This window comes from Ctenopharyngodon idella, chromosome 14, assembly GCF_019924925.1.
Source record: "Ctenopharyngodon idella isolate HZGC_01 chromosome 14, HZGC01, whole genome shotgun sequence".
Classification (NCBI taxonomy): domain Eukaryota; kingdom Metazoa; phylum Chordata; class Actinopteri; order Cypriniformes; family Xenocyprididae; genus Ctenopharyngodon; species Ctenopharyngodon idella.
Window position 1 is genome coordinate 20,145,180 of NC_067233.1, and position 8,540 is coordinate 20,153,719.

Sequence of the window (8,540 nt, forward strand, 5' to 3'; positions counted from 1 at the left end):
GTTTCTATTAGTGTTACTGGATCTTAGTGCTGCATTTGACACTATTGATCACAATATTCTTTTAAATAGACTCGAAAATTATGTTGGCATTAGTGGAATTGCACTGTCATGGTTTAAATCATACTTATCTGACCGTTATCAGTTTGTAGTAGTAAACGAAGAGATGTCATATCGATCACAAGTTCAATATGGAGTACCGCAAGGCTCAGTACTAGGACCGTTGCTGTTCACTCTGTACATGCTACCCTTGGGAGATATCATTAGGAAGCATGGCATTAGTTTTCTCTGTTACGCTGATGATACTCAGCTCTATATTTCTTCGCGCCCTGACGAAACTTACCAATTCACAAAATTAACGGAATGCATAGCTGATATAAAAAATTGGATGACCAGTAATTTCCTACTACTAAATTCAGAAAAAACAGAGATTCTAATTTTTGGACCAAAAAAAAAAAATTCACGTAATAACATAGAATACTGTCTAACACTTGATGGCTGCTCTGTTAAGTCTTCGTCGTCAGTTAGGAACCTGGGTGTGCTCTTTGATACCAATCTTTCATTTGAAGGCCATGTTTCTAGCATCTGCAAAACCGCATTCTTCCATCTTAAAAATATATCTAAACTACGACATATGCTCTTAATGACAAATGCAGAACAGTTAGTTCATGCGTTCATGACTTCAAGCCTAGATTACTGTAATGCTCTACTGGGTGGTTGTTCTGCTCGCCTGTTAAACAAACTACAGCTCGTACAAAATGCAGCAACTAGAGTTCTTACTAGAACTAGGAAGTATGACCATATTAGCCCAGTTCTGTCAACACTGCATTGGCTTCCTATTAAACATCGTATAGATTTTAAAATCTTGCTAATTACTTACAAAGCACTAAATGGTTTAGCTCCCCAGTACCTGAGCGAGCTCTTAATGCATTATAGTCCTTCACGTCTATTGCGATCTCAGAATTCAGGCCAGCTGATAATACCTAGAATATCAAAATCAACTGCAGGCGGTAGATCCTTCTCCTATTTGGCACCTAAACTTTGGAACAATCTTCCTAGCATTGTTCGGGAAGCAGACACACTGTCAGTTTAAATCTAGACTAAAAACGCATCTCTTTAACCTGGCATACACATAACACATTATCAATTTATTTTTTCAAATCCGTTAAAGGATTATTAGGCTGCATAAATTAGGTCAGCCGGACCTTCCTTCCTATAACACCAGATGTACTCATTACATCAGAAGAAGAATGGCATCTACGCTAATATTAGTCTTTCTGTTTATCCCGAGGTTTACCATAGTCAACCGGATCCAGGCCGTATCCAGGTGAGATTTAGGACCTACGCCTTGACACGACCACAACGCACCCCTGAAGTGTCAGCAGAGATTGAGTCAACTAGATCATCCATTGTGAAGGCCTCTTCGACACGACAGCCAGTGGCACAGTTCCTCAACAAACTGTCCATACCGGCGTGATGAATACGATGGATTGAACTGGATTGAACTGGAATAAATACTTTGAATGTGGCTTATGATAGCTACCTGAATCGTAACAAAGCACTGTTTGCCAAAGGAGAACTGGCCCCCCGACTAAGCCTGGTTTCTCAAAAGGTTTTTTTCTCCATTTTAACACCTATTTGCCACCTGTTTGCCACCTGATGTCACCTGTTGGAGTTTGGGTTCCTTGCCGCTGTCGCCTTTGGCTTGCTTAGTTGGGGACACTTGACATTTGATATTCAACAGTGCTTTGCATCTGCATACATTGACAGCATTTTCTTTAAGAGCTGCTGTGCAGCCAAAATTATATACCATTTATCACTGTAAAGCTGCTTTGACACAATCTGCATTGTAAAAAGCGCTATATAAATAAAGGTGACTTGACTTGAAATAGAAACCTTCTGTAACACTATAAACACTATAAATGTCACTTTTCATCAATTTAATGTATTTTTGCATTACTTAAATTACTTAAAAAATCTTACTGACAATCTTTTGAATGGTATTGTATATCTGCTAAAGCATAATTTTAAGTAAACTAGAATATGACATTTAACGCTCTATGGTAAAAGACACAAAACTCCAATTTAGTACACGTAGTCAAATCAAAGGGGTGGGATTATGTCTGATTGACAGCCCTGCGCCCTGTAATTTCCACCTGTGAATTTTATCACGTGCCTTTGTGGACTTGTGATTGGTTTTCAACATGACAGACATGTGATGTATGTGTTTGAAATAGTCTTTTTCATCTCTGCAGGGGATTTCTGGGTTTGTGCTATGCTGATGGTGTTGTCATGTGCAGTTTTCCAGTCATCAGAGACTCAAGACCAGATGTACTGTACACTAATGTTCAAATGTTTAGGGTCAAATGTGTTTTTTCTTTTAAGAAATGAACACTTCTCTTAAGCAAATAAACATTAAATTGATCAAAAGTGGCAATAAAGACATTTATAATATTACAAAAGATTTCCATTTCAAATAAATGCTGTTCTTTTGAACTTTCTATTTATCAAGAAAAATAAATACATAAATAAATGTTTCTTGAGCAGCAAATCAGCATATTATAATGATTTCTGAAGGATCATGTGACTCTGAAATCTGGAGATGATGCTGTAAGTTCAGCTTTACCATCACAGGAATAAATTACATTTTAACATATATTCAAATAGAAAATAGTTATTTTAAATTGTAATAATATTTCACAATATTTACAATACTTTTTTACTGTATTTCTTGATCAGACTTATGCAAAAACCTTTAAATTTTACAGGCCGCAAGCTTTTGGACAGTATAGTGTACATTGATAAAAGTTTACATAATATTACAAGAAAAAATTTTGAATTTTGATTTTGAATTTCCAAGAAGGCCTATATCATTTAGTGTCATTGATTGTATACTTTAGTATGACAAGCAGTTTTTATTAGGGCCCGAGCACCAATGGTGTGAGGACCCTATAGTAATTGCTCTGTCTATTATTCTTCTTCTCCGAAATAAATCACATTTTTGAAGGCCTAAACATGCTCAAAAACTCATGAAACTTTGCACACGCGTCAGAAGTGGTGAACATTTACATGTGATATGGATTTCAGAATTAGGTGAGGCAAAATGGCTCGATAGCACCACCTACAAAATTTCAATTAAGCGCCCTTCGTGCCGGGTGCAAAATCGGAAAACCCAACAGGAAGTGAGACATTTTGGTCAGTCTAATCTAAAGGCCTTTGCAACATTAAATTGGGAAGATCTTGAGTTTTCGCTGAAGGGTGTGTCCGTGGCGGCCAGACAAAATTCAATGTTTCGCCATGAAACAGGAAGTTGTTGTAACTCAGGCATACAATGTCCTATCTGATCCAAACTTCACATGTTTTATTAGAGTCCTGGCCTGAAGACATCTACATGCAAATATTCAGTTAGTCATAGTGCTACCTGTTGCCAACAGGAAATGGCATGCTTTACACTGTAATTCACTCCCTGAAACACAATTATATTTGCCATGAAGTACCAAACATGCTAGAAACACGTTAAATCTCATGCAACACTTGGCTAAGTGCTAATGTATGCGATTAATGCCATGAAACAGGAAATTGTTTTAACTCAGGCATACAATGTCCTGCTCCAAACTTCACATGTTTGAGAAGAGTCCTGCCCTGAACACATCTACCTTATAATATTCAGTTATAGTAATAGCGCCACCCACTGGCAACAGGAAGTGACGTGTTTAACACTGTGATGCACTACTAGCAACATACTAAAATATGCAATTGAGTGCTAAACATGCTAGAAACATTCTGAACATGCTAGCAACACTTAGCTGAGTGCTAAAGCATGTTATTATCATCAGGAAACAGGATGTTGTTGCAACTCAAGCATACAATGTCCAATCTGCCTCAAACTTCACATTTGTCCTGGCCTGAACACATCTATCTACACACCAAAATTTAGTTATAGTCATAGCGCCACCAGCTGGTAGCAGGAAGTGTGGCAAATACAAATGACTGACATAGTCCTCCTATTTTTATATATTTAAACGCATATTGCCTATTGCAGGTGGTGGTGGCACGGGTGCGAGGGCCCTTTCATCGCTGCTTGTAGTTTTAATATTATTAACATTATTAGCCTACAGGATAACTTTGAACGAACATTCTATTAACATTACTGGAAGAATGTTTGTTCATAACTTTGAGAAAACCTTGGCAGAATGTTAGCCAAAGTCCCTGTTGGCTGTGGAACTGTTTATTAAAGAATTGTTAAAAAATCCCTAATGCTAAAACGCTGTTGTGCTCTATTAGCCCAATCTCTAATGTTGTTTGTGCTATAACCATAATAGTTCCAACTAATTAGTTTGCAATTGTTTCAGTGTTTGTGATATTACAGGTTGTGTTTAGTGTGAATCTCCAGTACCTATATGTGTGTGTGCAGTAAAGGGTTAAGAGCGTTGGAGCTGTCGCAGTCCCTTCGGCCCTCGGCCTCCTGCCCTCGCTCTGATTAATCATGGAGGGAAAAACGCAGTAGACCGTTCACTGCAAGACACGCACACACGGACACGCACACGCAGCCCCACGTATAGAGACGTGCGCACACACAGAAGGGATTGTTTTCCCCGAATGGATTCAGTCAGTCACACACACACACACACACACACACACACACACTGTGCTTTCACTGCAGACCGTTTCTCTCTTGCCTGAGGGGGTGAGGCTGTGTGTGTGTGTATGTAGCCCTGTCACATGTTGCAGCGACACACACACACACACACACACACACACACAGACACACACAGCGCTCTCTCTCGCCAGGGGTCACTGGAGCCGAGGTAGCCTACACCGCTAGACCGCCACAACACTTTTTTCTCCCTCACTTTCTCTCTCTCACACACACTTTTTTTCTCTCTGGGTGACAGTGGTGGAGGTGGTGATGGGCTTCTCTCTCTTCCCGCACACAACAGAGTCTTTTTTATCTCCCTTCAGAAAATCCCACTGCAGCAGGGAATTGTGTGTGTGCGTGTGTGCGCATGTGTGTTTAAAAGGTTTACGATGCCTGAGTACCCCTGTCCTCCTCGCTCTCAGAGAACCACCCCACCTTCCTCTTCCTCCAGGAAGCTTCTTCAGAGCATCTGAGTGTAACGGCAAAACAGTCGTGGTCTTTGTAGAAGCAGAAGAGACAGCGAGATAGAGGGAAGCAGGGAGAAGGGGGGGGGGGGGGGGGGGGGGGGGGGGGGGCTTAGTCAATTCTCCTCTCATGTAAAAATTCTAGACCGGTTTGGTCACTACAGAGACGACAGACATAAAGTATCGACTGGAGTTACAGAGCAGCTTCCCAAAACTCTGCAGCACCTCGCGTACAGCAACGATACTGTTTATGAAATATTAATCTGTTCTCTCGCCATCCGCACATTAGAGATATTTCTACAGTAGGTAGCCATCGTTAGTTGAGTTTTGAACATGAAAAAAGAAAAAAAAAAAACTCTGATGGTTTATCATTGCAGATAAAAGCAGTGTTGGGTAAGTTACTCTAAAAAAGTAATTAATTGGATTACTATAGCTACTTATTTCATCTTCAACAGTGTAATTAGATTACTGTACTAATTACTCTTTCTAAAAAATATTGGATTACTTATTACTAACTACTTTCCAAATCCCATATCAGCCTTGATCAGTTAAACAATACTAGGAGAACTGCACTTTTGATTCTTTAAAATAAACAATATACAATTGCATAAATTATTCTTGAACTGACCAAAGTGTGTAAAGGGAGATGTTTACATTAAAAACATACATTTTAACATTAAAATTATTTGTTATTGTAAAATTATTGTTTTTATAGAATTGTTGTATAGTCTACAGTATTTAATGCAAATAGAAGTAACTGTAATTAATTTACAGAAAAATTAAGAGTAATAATACTCACAACCCGTTTAACTTCACATTAAACAGAATATTCAAAGTGATTTTGCCCATTAGGAATTGAATGAAAAGTGAACATTTCAAACCTGAAATCCTCTTGACCGAGCGGAGATGACGTCAACCAAAAAGCAAAGACGTTTCTGAATATATAGCCTACAAAAATTCAGTAAAACAGTAATATTTTAAAATGTTTTTTACTATTTAAAATGCTGTTTTATGTATTTATTCCTGTGATGGCAAAGCTGAATTTTCAGCAAAATTACTCTATTACTAAAATTACTCTAAAGGATCACATGATCCTTTTATTATTATCAATGTTGAAAACAGTTGTGCTGCTTAATATTTTTTGTGTAAACTGTGATACGTTTTTTTTTCCAGGATTCTTTGATGAATAGAAATCTCAAAAGAACAGCATTTATTTGAAATAGAAATCTTTTGTAACATTACAGATATCTTTATTGTCATTTTTGATCAATTTACTGCCTCATTGCTATAAAAAATAAAATGAGGCTATTTTTATTTCTTTGAAAAATCATCTACTGAACTTTTTTTTTTTTTTTTTTTTTTTTTTTTTTTTTTTACTCAACTACATTTATATAAAATTATAAAATAGTAGTGCATGGAAGACATGCATTTTTAAATGATTTAGTCTTTATTTTTCATACTTTTTATAGGCTTACATGTGAACAGAATGTCTTAAATTGGGAAACAAGTTTAAAAAAGAAATTACAATTAAACATTTACCCCCAGTTTCACAGACAAGGTTTAAGCCGGTCCTAGACTAAAATGCATGTTTGAGCTGTTTTAACTAATAGTCATTTGCACTGACATATCTTAAAATATGTAACTGCCATTGTTTTGTCTCAAGATGCACACCAGTCATGTTTTTTTTTATTTTTTTTTTATAAAAGCTACTTAAGTGTCTTAATTGAACTAAGGCCTAATCCTGGCTTAGTCTAAGCCCTGTCTGTAACACCAGGCCATATTTTTAAGGGTTCAAGCGCAAAGCGGACTCATCCAAATCGGCCAATAGGTGGCGCTACAGCAATCAAAAACGCAAAATTGCTCATAACACCTAGACCGTTTGTCCTAGAGTCAAGTGTCTTATATCATATAATCCTTGGCTCAAGACGGACAATCGTATATCTCCGAATTCATTTCTGCCTGGAAAAATTTTCCTCCATTTCCTCCAATAGTGTCGATTGGCCACTAGGTGGCACTATAACTTGAAAAAAACATAAAAACAGCTGTAACTATGCAACCGTTAGTCCGATCGGCTTGAAAATTTGGCATGCAATGTCTTGGTCCAAGGGGGCATGATAGTCTATGAGGACATTGGCGTATCTCAAAAAACATGGCCGCCATCGGCCAATGAAGTTTGAGCACCGATTAGACAAGGTTAACAGAGACCAATCAGAACGAAACTCGGTGGGCATGTTCGACTCATGGTCCTAGAGGTCTGTGAGAATTTTGAAAGAAATCGGCTACTAACTTTGCCTCAAGAATCACTGCTGTCAATCAAATCATTAATTAAATATTCACGAAAATGTAAAAAACCTACTTTTGTGAACTTGTCCTATGTTTTTCTCGCAATCGGAACAAAACCAGTGCAGTACAATTCTCTGGACTCTCTAGGTCAATAATTATCAAAAAAAAAAAAAAAAGTTAGCTATAACAGGGTCAATTAGAAAAGGGGCGTGGTTAAGTGACCATAAAAGCCTGTTACTCCTAAACGGAAACTTGAAACTTCACGAAAATAGGTGAGCACATGCGACATATGATTCTAAACAAGCATGCAAACTTTTATGGAGATCTGACCATAGGTGTTACTATAACTGTTAAAAAGCTTTAAAACTCATATATTTCCAATGGTAAATTGCCTGTATTGGTGGTAAATGGTCTTTTCCTTCGATGATTTAAGTGATTACAGGATTGCTAAATAAAACATAATATATTTTTGCGTAAGTGCTTAAAAGCCTTAAAGCGCTTGAACCCCGACAAATGCTGCTTGCAGCTTTAATTCTATATGTGTTTAGTAATAAATATAACTTTAGTTATTTAGTCTTTTTTATTATATATAAATTTTAATTTTATATAGGCTATATGTACACTGTAAAAAATAAATCTGTAAAATAACGGGGGGAAAAAAAGTACTGACAGCTCATTACCTGGACATTATCCAGTAATTTTACAGACATTTCCGTTAACCCTAAAACAGAACTCATTGAAGTGCAAAATTCTAAATACTGGTAAAACACCTGTAAAAAATAAATAAGGAAAATTCTGTTAAATTCTGTTAATACAGTAAATTGTGCCCTATTTTTACATATTTTTTTTAGAGTGTACTGAGAATTGTGTTAAATTGGAAGATGAGAAAGTATATATATATATATATATATATATATATATATAAAGTATTTTTTGCCACTTTTATTTATAGATGTGAGCCAGACTCAAACTCACACTGCCTGTTGAAAACTGCTAAATCACTTTGAACACTGACTACAGCTCCAACACAAGGATTCACTCAGTACTGGTGTTCCTTTAAAGTTGTCCTGAAGAAAAATCACCTGTAAACCAGTTAAATTATGAGACTGAGTGACCCATCTTCTCTACATCATCTTTACTTTCCCTCCATCTCCCTC

The 8,540-nt window shown here is 37.0% G+C and overlaps 1 long non-coding RNA gene across 1 annotated transcript in view; it reads right to left on the reverse strand.

Moving 5' to 3' along the window:
* Positions 1-771: 771 nt before the first annotated feature.
* LOC127494694 (uncharacterized) overlaps positions 772-8,540 on the reverse strand; it is a 447,433-nt gene continuing 439,664 nt past the window's right edge. Inside the window, exon 3 of the long non-coding RNA XR_007924940.1 lies at positions 772-1,118. This is a non-coding gene — a long non-coding RNA (uncharacterized LOC127494694). The remainder of the gene's footprint in view (positions 1,119-8,540) is intronic.